Consider the following 15,545-nt stretch of genomic DNA (forward strand, 5'->3'; position numbering starts at 1 on the left):
ATTTCTTTGCCTATAAAAATAGAGCAGGCATTGAGACCCTTCATTATGCAAATCCAATTGCTGACCAGACTTGATGTGTGTCCAACAGCTATTCCAGACATTATTGCACATAAATGTTACACCGTATTCTTCCAGTTGTGCAGGTAGCTGCTCATTGACGAAGCATACAAGGGCAAGCCTACTGGACTTCAGAATTATTATGAATAAATACCGTATTTTACAGTCTATAAGACACCCCATGTATAAGACGCCCTCTATTTTTGGGGACTCCAATTTAAGAAAATGGGGGGAGATGGCCTCACACTTTTGACATTATTTTAAAGGGAAAAAACATAGTCATATACAGGGTAAATTTATAAACCCACCTTCACCAGTAGGTCCCAGGGTGGGTTGCAACAATTTAAAATTTGGAATTAAAAATGGTTAAAACAGAGTACTTCTGAGGGAGGTGGTTGACCTTAACGCTTGGGGAGGTCTGTAGGGAAGAAGGGGATCTTTCCAGAACAGGGTAATTTGTTTTCAGACTCCTCTTGGGACAGGGAGACTAGTCTGCAGGTTGCAAGATCAGAAGGGGGAACTTACTTAAGTTACACAACCCTCCCGTGGAATCATCTCAGACCCAGGGAGGCCAAGAAACAGAAACAGCAGGCCATGTATTCCCCTTGGACAGATACAGTCGCAGTGAATGATTCAGTAGGCTTCAACTTTTTTTTACACCACCTTTCACCTATGCTGCATTGTTTTTAACACTCAATTGGGAGCCGCCCAGAGTAGCTGGGGAAACTCAGCCAGATGGGTGGGGAATAAATAAATAAATAATTATTATTATTCCCCTTTATTTTAATTAGTGTTGTGTCAATAATTTCTCCTGCTCCCGCCTGCCCACCCCTCCCTGACTATTTCCCACCAATTAATGAGGGGGGAAAATTCGGTGAAAACTCTCAAAAGGTCTGCACAGTGCAAGGTTTTTGTTGCACTATGGAGGGAGCTACTGGCTGCTGCCTGTGCCATCACCAATACATTGCTGCCTCCAATTTTGTAGCTTTGAAAAAGTGCATAAATCTTTGGTAGGACTGACATGCGTAGAAATAAATGTGCAAGTGCTGCATATATATAATCAGACAGACTGGGACCTGAGAGAGACGGTTCAAATCTTCATTAGCCGTGAAGCTCTGAGCTCAGGCCTCTCAGTCTAACCTTCCTCACAGACTTGTTGTTGTCAGGATAAAATAAAGAGCGCCATGTACATTGCCTTGGCTCCTTGGAAGTAATACTAAACAAATACATGGGAAATATTGAGTTTGTTGGACCTCCTGTCTGGTTTTCATACAGTACCTCAAATTTTGCTTAATCTATTCTAAATCATTTGTCTACTGAGCACGGCTACAGAAATAGCCACAATATGAGTCCAAATAGCAGCCACAAATCCTTCTCCCCCACCCCCGCTCCACATGTGGTGTTAAGTTGACTCATTAATTTGTCATTGTTAGCTTTCATTATCACCGTGTTCAAATATTGCATGTTATTGTATTTTATTATTCACAGACGTGGAAGGAAGTGAGCCACCCCCACCCAGGCTGGCTAAAATGCTGCTTTTTCTTCAGACAAATGATTTGGAACCACCACTAGATGTCCCTCTTTGGCTTTTCTTTTCTTCGGGGCGGGGAGGCATGTCTTCCAAACTTGTTTTGTGCACAGCAAAAGAGGTGTTGGTTTTTCCTGATCGAGAGAAGTTTTTCTCCTCCTTTCACAGTACAAGAAGCTAGGGCACTCCGTGAAGCTGAATGTGTGACGAATGAGGACAAGGAAGTACTTCTTCATACAGGGCATAGTTAAACCGGATTTCTTTTGGACAAGCGGCTTAAGCAGCTGACCGAGAGCCAGGAGGTCAGAAGTCTAAAGTCAGGAGACACAAGGCTGGAATGTGAATCTGGGAATTGGGCATGTCACCCAGGCATAGTCCCAGCCTTTATGGCAGGAATGGAGAACCCGTGGTTCTCCAGATGGTCTCAGACACCAACTTCCATCATGCCCAGCTGGCGTGAGGAATAGTGGGGGATGATGGGAGTTGTGGTCCAACATCATTGGATTGGGTTGGATTAGCCAACCCTTGCAACTGTGCAATTCTGTGATTGTATGATCATGTGATGAACCACAAGGCTCCCATCTCTTCTCTGTAGTCTTTCCACATCAGGGGACATTGCCAGCGACTGTCTTGGGAATGCAGAGTTGCTGAGAAACCCAGGGAACACTCTAACTGGCCATAAAAGTGATATAGTGGTACCTCGGGTTAAGAACTTAATTCGTTCCGGAGGTCTGTTCTTAACCTGAAACTGTTCTTAACCTGAAGCACCACTTTAGCTAATGGGGCCTCCCACTGCCGCTGCTGCTGCTGCACGATTTCTGTTCTCATCCTGAAGCAAAGTTCTGAACCTGAGGTAATATTTCTGGGTTAGTGGAATCTGTAACCTGAAGCGTATGTAACCCGAGGTACCACTGTATATGATTATAGTGTGGCTGGACCTAAAGGGACACCAGGCTCTTCAGGAATTTCTGCTGCTGCTTTCCTTGCAATTTTAGGGACCAGCTGATGGGGAGGTGCACTGAAGATAACATGCAGTCCCTCCATCAGTGAAGACTGGTCCATTTGGGTGAATGGGACACAGTCCCACCAATCTCTTTCTGCCCCTCTTACTTACAATCAGTCCAGTAGGGAGCATGGCCTGTCAGCTCTAGCTTCACCTACTGTTTGGGTTCCCTGCCTTCTGCCCTATCAGTCCACATAGACGCCAGCTCCCACTGCCCTGGGCCTTAGTTTAAGAACCACTGGAGTAAACAACTGAGACTCCATTGCACAGTCCGGTGATGGAATGGCTAATGATGCAGCCCCTTTTAAAGTCATGTTTCTCATTTGGACACCGCACGGCATCCCTATTTGTATTTCATCTCCTTTCCTGGCTACTTTATCTATGTCCTCTCTGGTTGAGTTGCAGCCCAGGGGACATTGTTTTAATCATTTGCTGCTCCTACCTGAACTTCCTTGTATGTATTTAGTATCGCTTTGCTTTGAGACAGGAACATATAGAAAAGGTATTTTTAATTCTCACGGCGGGGCTTGATTACTTAAAAGGCATTTTGTTCCCTTCTGCTTGAAAGAAAACATTCAAAATCTCCTATATTTTCTCTGCAGAAGAGAAACCATTGCAACTATTTTTTTGGGCTTTCTAAAACTTTTCTTATCTGAATAGATTTTCACCCAACGAAGCCAGAAAAAAAAAAGAGTGACATATCTAAATGAGCAATAGCCTTTATTTATATTGCATTTTGATCTCACCCTTTCTCCAAAGAGCTCAGGGTAACTTATATTTAACTTCACAACAGCCCTGTAAAGCAGGTTAACCTGAGAAATAGTGATTGGCACAGCATCTCCCTGTACTCTCCAGGAGGATTTTAACACAAATGCGTCCAGTCTGAATCCAACACTGAGTAGTTACCCAGTAATGCGTTTCTTGCACCAACAAGGGGAATAGGCTGGCTGACCTCTGAGATCTTTCACAGTCCTTTGATTCTCTACTACATCATAGTGGCTCTACCAAGGTTGCAACAGTAATAAGTTTTGGATTGTGTTATACTTTTGCCATACTCCTGTTTCCAAAACATTTGAAAGAACTGGGAGAACGTTTAGCAGGAAAACACGACTGGTCAAAATGTGACACAGCTCTCTTCAGTGTGGACTAGCTGGATGGAAAAAATGTTTTGATTATATATATAGAGGGGGGGGCTGTTTTATTCAAAATTTTAAAGAACACAAACACAAAATAAAAATGTATCTGAAGAAGTGTGCATGCACACGAAAGCTCATACCAATAACTAACTTAGTTGGTCTCTAAGGTGCTACTGGAAGGAATTCTTTTATTTTTTATTTATTTTTTGTTTTGTTTTGACTACAGCAGACCAACACGGCTACTTACCTGTAACTAAAATAAAAATGGCAGTAAATAGCAGGTTCAGGAATTGGAGATTTTTGTAAGGACTGCAGCATGTATGTACGGAGGATCGAACCCTTTCTGGTGTGATATGGTCCTGATTACCTTCCCACACTTACTTTTATTGCTTTTATTTCTTTTTCACAGGACCATTCATGCAAACTGCGCTCACACATTTTTTATGTGATCTGCTTTGGCTGGGGTGTGTGTGTGTAGAGGATCACAAAATGATTATCCACCTTTTGAGCTTCACAGAGCTCTTCTTTGTGGAAGGTTGCCAATAAATGTGGAGGGAGAGGGTAAAAACCCAATGTCTTGGATGCAGGGGTGTCTTGGGGGAGCGGGAATAGCCCTTCCACTCACAGAAGGCAGCCTTCTTGTACCTCATCCTACACCATCATGAGGCATGGAGTTCCACCTGATGTTCACGGGAGCCAACACATTGCTGGCAACAGGGTATTGCAAATATTAATATTGAACAGCTTGAAGCAATAGGATCAATAAAAACTGACTCCTCTTGGAATAAAAATTGTCCAGACCAAAATATGGTTTTGATACAGAGGGGGGGGGGCATGTCTTCTTCACCTCCTTCTTCGCTACAATATATCCATTTATTTCCAATTGTCAATGTCAAAAGGGACTAAAATCTATAAAATTCATAGAAAATCAACGTGCCAATTTGCTCAATTTCTCTAGGACCCCATGACACCTCCCCTGTCCTCCATAATCCCTCAAGCAAGGTGTCAAGACCCTAATCCGGTCAAATCGCTCTGCCAAGCCCTTCCTCCGGGCGATGCCAAGTGACAGACTACATGGACCATTGTCTTCTCAGGATGTGCTTATCTGCGCATATCTCCAGCTCTGCATATTCCCCCCTCCCTCCTCCATATGTTAATCCGGTGTAACCCAACCTCTTCCTAATGTATTCGTGATGTAATCTGTGTAACCCAACCTCTTCTTAATGTATTCATGATGTAACTGGGATGCATTTTGCACTGTATTCTGGGACATGGAGGAAAATTTCAAAAGTTCATGTCACCCCTTTCTCGCTGTTCAATCTCGCCTTGAACCTGTTGCGCAATAAACTTGGATCTTCTGCAGTTTGCTCCTGTCCGGCTGAGCTCATTTTCTTCCGCAGGGACCTGCGGACCTAGTCCGATGAGCTGGGTGGCAGAGTAGCCCCGCACCCAGATTTTTCCGTAACAGTTTCAAAGCTTTACTAACAGAAAGAAAAAACAAACCATGTTACATCCAAATAGTTTCATACCACCATGTCCTTGTCCAGGCAAGGTCCAGCTTCTTACAAATATGAAATAACTCCAAACAGACCTGAAATCAAAGGTCTCTCTCTCTCCACAGCCTCCACTGCAGCCTGGAGCTGTTTCCTCTTCAGGAGACACATCAACCCACCTTTATCTTGGATGGCTTGAGAACAAAAGACTCACGCCCAATGGAGATTTGCAACTGATCTAAGTTAGGCAAGTGACAGAGCCAGCAGAGATGCATCGACAGTTAATTATCAACCTGGTGGCACTTAGAGAGCTCCTAGGTTAGCTCAGTAGAATTTTCCAATGCAATGTGCCTTCAGAGCCATTTTCCATTTCGATGTGCAATTAAACCAGTGTTTCCCAACCGGTGTTCCGCGGCACACTAGTGTGCCGCGAGAGATTGCCTTGTGTGCCGTGGGAGGGAGGCGGGCGAGTCGGGCAGCGAGAGGCGGGGCGGCGGCGGCGAGGATCTGCGTCGAGCCGGGGGCGGCTCCGCGGTGGTGGTGCCGAGGTTTCTCTCTCCATTCTCCCCTCACACACACACACACAGGAAATAACACAGGATCAGCTGACAGGACCCGGCCAATGGGGCGGCGGCGGGGCAGCGCGCGCAAAAGGGAGGAGCGCGAGACAGCGGACGAGGAGGAGGCCGGCATGTCCGGGCAGCGCAACAACAGCGCAACAGCGCAGCAACAACAGCAGCAGCAACTCCCGGCGACGGCTCCTCAAGCCCCGGGCAACCCTACTCCCTCACCGGCTTTGGCCGCCCTCCTGCTCCACCCGCCGTCGCCTCCGCCGCCGCCGCCGGCCACCTCAGCCCCGCCGCCGCCCCCTCCTCCGCCCGCCATCGCCGCCACGACCACAACAGCCGCCGCCGCCTCAGCTGGGCCCATGCCTGCCGGGAGCGGCGGCGGCAGCAGCAGCAGCAGCAGCGCCCCGGCGCCCTTCCCTCACGGTGGCGACCCGGCCCTGCAGTGGCGTAGCGTGGGGGGTGCAGGGGGGCCGGCCGCACCGGGCACAACATCTACGGGGGCCGCACTCGCAGCTCTCTGCCCCTCCTGAGGTACTATTTCTGGGTTAGCGGAGTCTGTAACCTGAAGCGTATGTAACCCGAGGTACCACTGTACTTCCAAGTCAGCGTGCAAGGGATTGCAGGACCGGCGGACTTGGCGGTGGGGGTGGTTGCTGGAGCCTTGTCTGTCCTTTCAGCCCTGCACCCACCGCAGACCCCTTCCTATGCCACTGGTAGCTAGGCGAGGTGGGGGGCACTGGGCGCCACACCTCGGCGCCTGCAGCGTGCCTGAGCCATGCGTCTGCGGGCGAACTGCCCGCAAGCTCCGCTCTGGCCTTTGCCCACCGCCTCAGCCTCCCTACAGCTGAGGGGGAGGCTGCAGCGAGGCTCCACGCAGCGCGCCCTGCCATGGCTCGCCCCCATGGCACTTGCCCCTGGCTGCAGGACGCGCGCGCCGCCCCGGGCCCCTGAGCGGCTAGCTGCGCCGCTGCGCTGAGCGCAAGTAATACGTCCTCTCCGAGTTCGGCGTCATCTTCGTGGGCAGCGCGAACCGCATCTCCAGCTTCGGGTGGAACTTTGGCCAGGTAGGGGGAAGCCTTTGGGTGGGGGGGGGGCTGGAGACCGGGGTGGGGAGGGGTTAGGAGAGACGCTACCGGCGCCGTCCAGAAATGCCCAGAGCAACTGGAGCTCAGCTACGCGCACACCTGCGCCCTCCAAATCCCGTTTCCCACCCCTTTCTCAAAAGAAGAGAGAAAAAATGGGTCCTGGGTGTGAAACCAAAGGACCTTTCCAGCTCCTCCTCAATTCCAGGTGTGGATGGCAATGCCTCGTGTCTCCTCCCCTGCGACCAGAGCACACTTCCTAGACTGGTTGGACGGTCCCTGGGGGTCTTCGGGTTGCCATATTTTGAAGAGCAAAAAACAGGACACATTTGTCGACTTCTGCTTTTAGCTATGGATCAGTGGCCTAGCGTGGGGGGTGCAGGGGGGGCCGGCCACACCGGGTGCAACACCTGTGGGTTAGTGTTAGGGGGCGCAAATCCACGGGTTAGGGGGCGCAAATTACTTGCATTGCCCCGGGTGCTGACAACCCACGTTACGCCACTGCGGCCCTGAACGAGCAGGAGAAGGAGCTCAAGTGACGCTGCGCGCTGACGTCACGGGGCTGTAATGGTGGTGTGCCTCGAGATTTTTTTCATCAAACAAGTGTGCCTTTGCCCAAAAAAGGTTGGGAAACACTGAATTAAACCATTATACTTAACACGAGGAAGGGTAGAAGTTCCTTCCGCAAGACATAGGCACCAGAGGGCACCTTTTGCAAAGGACTATAGGGAAAAGAGGGATGCGGGTGGTGCTGTTGGTTAAACCACAGAGCCTAGGACTTCCCAATCGGAAGGTCGGCAGTTCGAATCCCCGCAACGGGGTGAGCTCCCGTTGCTCGGTCCCTGCTCCTGCCAACCTAGCAGTTCAAAGGGCAAGTAGATAAATAGGTACCGCTCCGGTGGAAAGGTAAACGGTGTTTCCGTGTGCTGCTCTGGTTTGCCAGAAGTGGCTTAGTCATGCTGGCCACATGACCCGGAAGCTGTCTGTGGACAAACGCCAGCTCCCTCGGCTAGTAAAGCGAGATGAGCGCCGCAACTCCAGAGTTGTCCGCGACTGGACCTAATGGTCAGGGGTCCCTTTACCTTTACCTTTATAGGGAAAAGGCTATGGCACAGTGGTAAGGCTTCCTGTGCATTCAATTCCTGGCATCTCCAGGCCGGGCTGGGAGCGAGGCCCCCATGAATCCCAGGAAAGCAAGTGCCGGTCAGTGTATACCATACTGAGCAAGATGGACTAACGCAGCTTCCCATAACTGTATGACCTCAGGTTGCACCCCACAATGGTGGGCCAAGGAAGCAACATTCGCCCTCTGCTTGTTAATATAGCAGACAGCGGTTATTCAATTGTTCCTGCTGACAGTATTATGTTACTGCTTATATAACGACATGCATGGAGTAACGTATTTGATTTCCTCCCCTCCCGGTAAAAATCCATTTTGAACATATTCTATATATGTATAGCAATAAATGCACAGCAATAAATAACATCCTCGAGACTTAAACATTTTGATATTTACCAGGCGAGGGAAAATTTGCTTTTAACACAAAATCAGTACATAGTTTAAAGCAGAGCTGATTGTTTTGTTTATCACTTTAAAAATGCACAGTTTGGGAGGTGGGGGGGGGAGGGGAGAAGATCCATTTTATACACAGAATAAATTGCTCTGAGTGGCAGGTCTGGTGGATTATTACCTTCGCTTGCATCCCAAAGTCATTTTCATTTATTAATTGTTTGGGTTATTCTATGTTCTTTTTCTTTCTCCATCCTACTCCCCACCCCCCTTCTCAAAAATCTACTTGGTATTTACTGTCTCCAGGTTTGAGGAAGTGCTGTTAAATGATTTCATGGCTTGTTTAATCCCTGGACTATTTCAACACACACACTGCTTAATTTAACTACAGTATTCTTTCACTTTCTCCTTCACTTCCTTCTCCTCCTTTGTTCTTAATTGTTTTCAGAGTGCTCGACTTCCATTGGGGACTCACTCAGCAAACCAGACTTCAAAGAACTGTTACAGCAGAACAATTTGGCAATATGCTAATTGGGGTTTCTCTCTCATGAAAAAAGAAAACAACTTTTTCAATGTTGTTTTACAAGGGCCATGTTTTACAAGGCAGAGAAAGTGGCCTTCTGGTCTTGAACCACATTCGCACCGTACATTTAAAGCGATATCATACCACTTCAAACAGTCACGGCTTTCCCTCCCCGCAAAGAATCCTGGAAACTGTAGTTTGCTGGGAGTTTTTAGGAGACCCCTATTCCCAGAGTGGTTTAATAACCCCTCTTCCCAGGGAACGCTGGGAATTAGGGGCTGCATAACAAGTCTTAACAAATAAGTTTCCAGGATTCGGGGGTGGGGGTGGTGAGAGCCATGCCTGGAAGAAGAAGAAGAAGAAGAAGAAGAAGAAGAAGAAGAAGAAGAAGAAGAAGAAGAAGAAGAAGAAGAGTAGTAGTAGTAGTAGTAGTAGTAGTAGTTTGGATTTTATATCCCACTTTATCACTACCCTAAGGAGTCTCAAAGCGGCTAACAATCTCCCTTTCCTTCCTCCCCCACAACAAACTCTCTGTGAGGTGAGTGAGGCTGAGAGACTTCAGAGAAGTATGACTAGTCCAAGGTCACCAAGCAGCTGCATGTGGAGGAGCGGGGACGCAAACCCGGTTCACCAGATTACAAGTCCACCGCTCTTAACCACTACACCACACTGGCTTAATAGTGATTTAAATGCATGATGCTGGCAGGTGGGTGGGACAGCTTGGATACCTGACTCCCCCCAGCTCTTTGGCCAGGGTTGGTGGTGCAAGAGAATACTACTGAATTGAGGGATGATGGCACTAGGCAATTTACAGTGACCTAAGACCTATTGAAGTGGGCTGCTGGCATGTAAACACTGCATGAGCATAGGGATGGGCTGTGCCCTTGGACTGGTTCATGGGACCTGGGATCCTTGTTGATGCCACTTGTTGAAGAAATGCTGGACCTGGGCAGGAGAACTGCCTCTCCTGCACGGAAGTTAAGAGGAACTGTTTGGGTAGGCCACAGCTCTTGCTGAGATGAAGGCCAGAATTGGGGTTGAGGTAGCTTGAAGAGAAAGGAGCACGGTGTTGCCAAGGGAGGGTCAAATCTGTCAATTTTGGTTTCTCTCGGTTACTCATTTTCCCTTTCGTAAGTCCTGTTGTCCACATCAGTTTGCTTAAAAAGAAAAAAAAGACATCATGAAAGTTCATCAGCATTTTTGCATGAGTTTGTCCTTAGATACATGTTCCTTTGCAATTTTGCCGAATATACACATTTCTGCAAAGCAAATTTCTCCAGTAAAATACATTTTTTGTATGGAATTTTCATCAACGTAGGTTTTTCAATGCACATGTCTCTGTGGTGTATGCATTTCGGTCCATATTATTCAGCTGGAGAACAGCATTGCAAAATTCGTAGAAGTGCGACTTTCAGAGGATGGCTGAGTTTTGACTGGCATATTGTTTCGGGAAGTGTGAATTAGGTATGTCTGCCTTCAGATGCAAACAGTACTGAATTTCTCCCCTCAATCCCTAGTCTTCCTTGAGAAAAGAAACTCCATTCCCATGAAAGGGATGGCCTCCTCCTAGAGCAGAGGGGCATGTTTGCTTCAGAAATGGTGAGCCTTAAACTCCTCTGCAGTCTTCTGCCTCCTCGCTCCCCGGGTCTGCCATCTTGGCAGTTACCGCTGTTGCCAGATATCTGAGATGTGCTTAAACGCTTTGATGAATGGCCCCAGCTTCCTCTTTTATTACTCGCTTTGAGTATTGGTGACACATATGCTCCTTTACAAGCCCACCCTTGTGGTAATTTCCTTAATGAGAACGGCAATTGGAAGGAACATCTTCTACAAGAAAGAAAATGACACACAAGCTCACTTCTCCCCACCACCACCTCTCTCCCCTTCTCCAGTTATTCATTATTCACAATCAAAAGGAAGAATTAGCTTTCAGAATGATCTCTCCAAAAAGGGGTTATCAGTTTGAAGGAGGCACTTCTGGTACTAGGGGAAAGAGAGAGAGGGAGAGGGAGAAAACTTCAGAAATGAATTGAGTGGCTTACAGGGTAGTTGTCGGAGGCTTATGAGCGGCCGACAGGAATTACATTATGAAGAATTATTAACAGACAAGTCTTGTGGATAACGTATAATTTTATCAGAACAGACATGGAGAATTTGTCCTCAGCGCAAAAAGCTCTGCTTTGTTTAAGGCTTTGAGTTGGGGCGCTGTTGGGTGGTGAGAGCGGCCGGGGCAACCCAGTCAGGTGGCTGGGGTACAAGGAATTAATTATTATACTATTACCATGATGCGTGTGCCCCCATTCCTCCGAGAATAGTGTCACCAGAATATGATTGCAGTGCATAGGAAATGGCCATTGTCTTGGCTCCTACCCAGCACATTTTGGGGGAAATCCATGACTCCTGAGAGTGAAAAACAACCCACAGATAAGATGCAAGTAGACATCTGTGCACAGCATAAAAACCTTGAGTTGAATAAGTGTTTTAAAGGACTATGGTTGGATGAGGAGATGGTGAGGTGCTGGGGTGGCAGAAGGTGGGAGAAAGTGGCTAGCTGGAGAATAAATAGAGAGAATAAATGGTTAGCTAGAGAATAAACAGCCAGGGAGACACAGCTTTTGCTGCATAGGGTTAATGCATATTTATTTTATTTTATTTTATTATTTTATTTTATTTTATTTTTTATTTTATTTTATTTTATTTTATTTTATTGAATTTATATATCACCCTATACCCACAGGATATGCTCTCACAGACTCTTTTGGACTCTGTTCAGTGATGCATTACATCTGACTAATTCACAACCTTGTTTGAGCCTCCGTATTGAACCCCCAAAGGGAATTTTCTCCCCCAAAGGACACAGACATAGGCTCTTACCTAGAAGTAAGAAAGAGATCTTTATTCAGGCAAATAGCAGGCTCGACAGCAGGTGTCAAAATTCAGGAATTCAGGAGCAAGGCAAGAACTGGATAGAAGCGATGAAGGTGTCCCAACAAGTTTCCCCGTCCCTTCTCCCACGTTTTTAAAGACAAAGCATGGCGTGCTCATTCACGAGACTCACTCACCTTGTGGGGATATCGGGATTGCAAGCGCATACTTGGCCTGGGAAGGTGGGTCTGCTCCCATTTGTGAAGATGGCACCTGTTTCTAGGCTACCTTTGAAGGTGACCCAGAAACTACAACTAATCCAGAATGGGGCAGCTAGACTAGTGACTGGGAGCAGCTGCCAAGAGCATATAACACTGGTCTTGAAAGACCTACACTGGCTCCCAGTATGTTTCAGACATGGTTCAGGCATGTGAACTAAGTAAAAATGATGATGCTGATATTAGTTCAAGCCCTCTGACATCCACTAACTCGGAGTTCCGGCTTCTATACAAAGGATGCTGGTTCTGACCCAGTGGCAAAAACATTGGCCAGGCTGTTCCCCCCCCCCACTCAAATTGGTGAGCAACCCAACTTCATGGTGCATGTGGGAAACTGGACAGTCTGCAGTTGAGCTACTAGTGCGAACTGAGCAGCCACACTGAAGCTTGACTTCTTTTCTGAAGTGCAGCAGTAAGTTAAATCTAAAGTGGTTACACTGCAAATAGTCTTAACTTTCTTTAGCATTGTTGAGATTTGAAGCTGCCTCCTAGTATCAGCGTTTCAATCACAGCCGAGGAGACTGATAACTTATGCACAGTTCTTTAAGAGCAGTCAGGTAATGTTTGCATTTTATGGATAAATGGATTAGGGATTTGTCAGGCCAATTTTGCAGGTTTCTTTCAAGAATATCACAAATCTATAAATTGTCATATTGCTTTTAAACTCAAAAATGCCATAAATATTTATCTCGGGGAGAGGAGGCATGTTATTTGCAGCTTTGCCTAATCGTTTAAGTATTTCAAATATTCAAAACCACTTGTTATTCAAAAAGAGACAGCTGTAGTGAGAGAGAGAGAGAGAGAGAGGGTCGGGCTAGGTTTCATTTGGGCCTGAGCATTTCCAGGCAACCCAATGCTGAGTGCCAGAATTTGCATGATGGTCTTGTTAAGGGGGCAATGGCATGGAAAATAGTTCAGTTTCTACAATTTTGCCTGGAACAAAATTCCCAGGTGAATCTGGAGGTTCCAACTAGGGCAAATTCTTTGTGGAAAGGTGAGGGAAGTGAAATGAGTCTTGATAAAACTAGAAAAATGTATTGGAGGCTAGTAAACAACATCCTTGGGGTGTGTGTGTGAGGACTTGGTGACTCTTGCCACATTGTCCTGAATTCTCGTCTCCCTGCTATCCCAAAACAGGAACTCCAGCAGGCCATTTTATGAGCCTGCACTGTGATTGGTTGCTCACAGGCCGGGCAGGCTTGCACAATGTATTTGTGGTATCCATATTTAGCAAAGAGGGGTTCGCCACTGCACCACCACCAGTGGAAACTGCTGCACCAGCACAAAATCCCGATTTCTGCCCTCCCGCTAGTTATGGTAGTCATGCAATCTGTTCCCCTGTTAAAGAACCTGACCTCACCTTGGTTGAAAAAAATTGTATGCTAAAATGGCCTGCACAATGTTGATCTTGGTTTTCCTGCAAGATTGAGGGCTAGATGCATTTTTTTTTCTGAGAGAGAGAGAGAGAGTGTGTGTGTCACATTTCATGCTTTATAACGCTATTGCTAATCTGCAAATTTTGGCCGCATCTGGGATCGTTTGTGAACACAGATCCACTGGGCTCTCCAAGTTAACTGCTCACCGGAGTCCAAACACACCATGCAGAAACTCTTAGGTGGCCGCACATTAGTTACTGTATGTTTCCAGAGAAAACAAGATGTTTTATTGCTTCATTATTTGTTATTTATAAAGCTGGGCAGGTCCCTTCCCATGATTCATACAAGATTATTGTCCGTCTGGCTCTGGCAGCTCCCCCATTACACTATGTTAACATATTTCAATAAGTAATCAATTTGGCTTGCCGTATGCTATCGGAACGCAAGTCCCATTACTTGCACCATATTTATTTTGGTTGATAGGTTGTCCGTCTTAGTCTCAGGCTACCCTTTTTGCATTTGCCATTTTAGGATAAAATACTTAAAAGATTTGCATTTAAAAAATGAACTCAGGGATTGTACCGCCTCCAGACAAAAACAAGTAATTATGTCATTTGTATTGCAAAGCAAGAGCGGCTGTAAAACATCAGCATACTTGGAGGGAAAAGAGAGAGAGAGAAGATTGATACTCTCAAGCACTCTTACATTACATGTGAAATAAGAGGCACAGCAGGGGGAATAAACTTGCTAGCTAGGTTGACATATGAGTTCCTTGCAATCAGGAGTACAGAGAAGGGCAGTTTTGTGGTTGTCCATAGCATAATCAAGAACACAGGATGGAATTCACAGTTGTGCTATGGAGATCGCTGCATCAGAGCAAGCATTTCTGCTCGTCAGATGAAACAATTGCCCCTCCCCTCATCTCACACACTGCACTGAGGGTCCTCAAACAGTGCCCGGGCGGAAATCACTGAAACGTATCTGGACGTTGGCAGCGTCGACAACTTTGCCCAACAATTTTCTGTCCTGGATTTTTACTATTTGAAATATGGCAACCCTAGGTTCTCCTGACCCTTCAGGGAGGTGTGTGGAGGTGCACAGGTGAAGGGGGGAGTCCCATTCTGCAAGCCAACACAACAACTTTGTTGAGTGTGGCCTGTGGATTTTAAACTTGGCTCTTACCAATTCAATTTGAACAAGGAGATAGTCTTGTAGGGCTAAGAGAGACTCGTTTCTAAAACTCTGGAGAGCTGCTCCCATTCAGAAGAAGAAGAGAGAAGAGTTTGGATTTGATATCCCGCTTTATCACTAACCAAAGGAGTCTCAAAGCGGCTAACATTCTCCTTTCCCTTCCTCCCCCACAACAAACACTCTGTGAGGTGAGTGGGGCTGAGAGACTTCAGAGAAGTGTGACTGGCCCAAGGTCACCCAGCAGCTGCATGTGGAGGAGCGGAGACGCAAACCCGGTTCCCCAGATTACAAGTCTATCGCTCTTAACCACTACACCACACTGGCTCTCTTACATTCAGTGTAAACACTACAGAGCTAGATGGACCAAGGGTCTGACTCAGTAGAAGACAGCTTCTTATGTTCTTAATAACTCTAATGCATAATAATAATAATAATAATAATAATAATAATAATAATAATAATAATATAATTTGACTAATGCCAATAAAGACACAGAAGAAGCAGAAGGCACCTCCAAATTCCATGCAGAGTTCACTTGCATTCAAGTTCCGATTAGAGTAGTGGCATCAAACTCTACTGGAGGGTAGTGCATACTAAATAATAATAATAATAATAATAATAATAATAATAATAATAATAATAATAATAATTTATTATTTATACCCTGTCCATCTGGCTGGGCTTCCCCAGCTACTCTGGGCGGCTTCCAAAAAAAATTAAAATACTGTAATACATCAAACATTAAAAGCTTCCCTAAACAGGGCTGCCTTCAAATGTCTTCTAAAAGTCTGGTAGTTGTTGTTCTCTTTGACACCTGGTGGGAGGGTGTTCCACAGGGAGGGCGCCACTACTGAGAAGGCCCTCTGCCTGGTTCCCTGTAACTTGGCTTCTCACAATGAGGAAACTGCCAGAAGGCCCTCGGCGCTGGACCTCA

This window comes from Podarcis vaucheri (assembly GCF_965113315.1).
Source record: "Podarcis vaucheri genome assembly, chromosome: 10".
Classification (NCBI taxonomy): Eukaryota; Metazoa; Chordata; class Lepidosauria; order Squamata; family Lacertidae; genus Podarcis; species Podarcis vaucheri.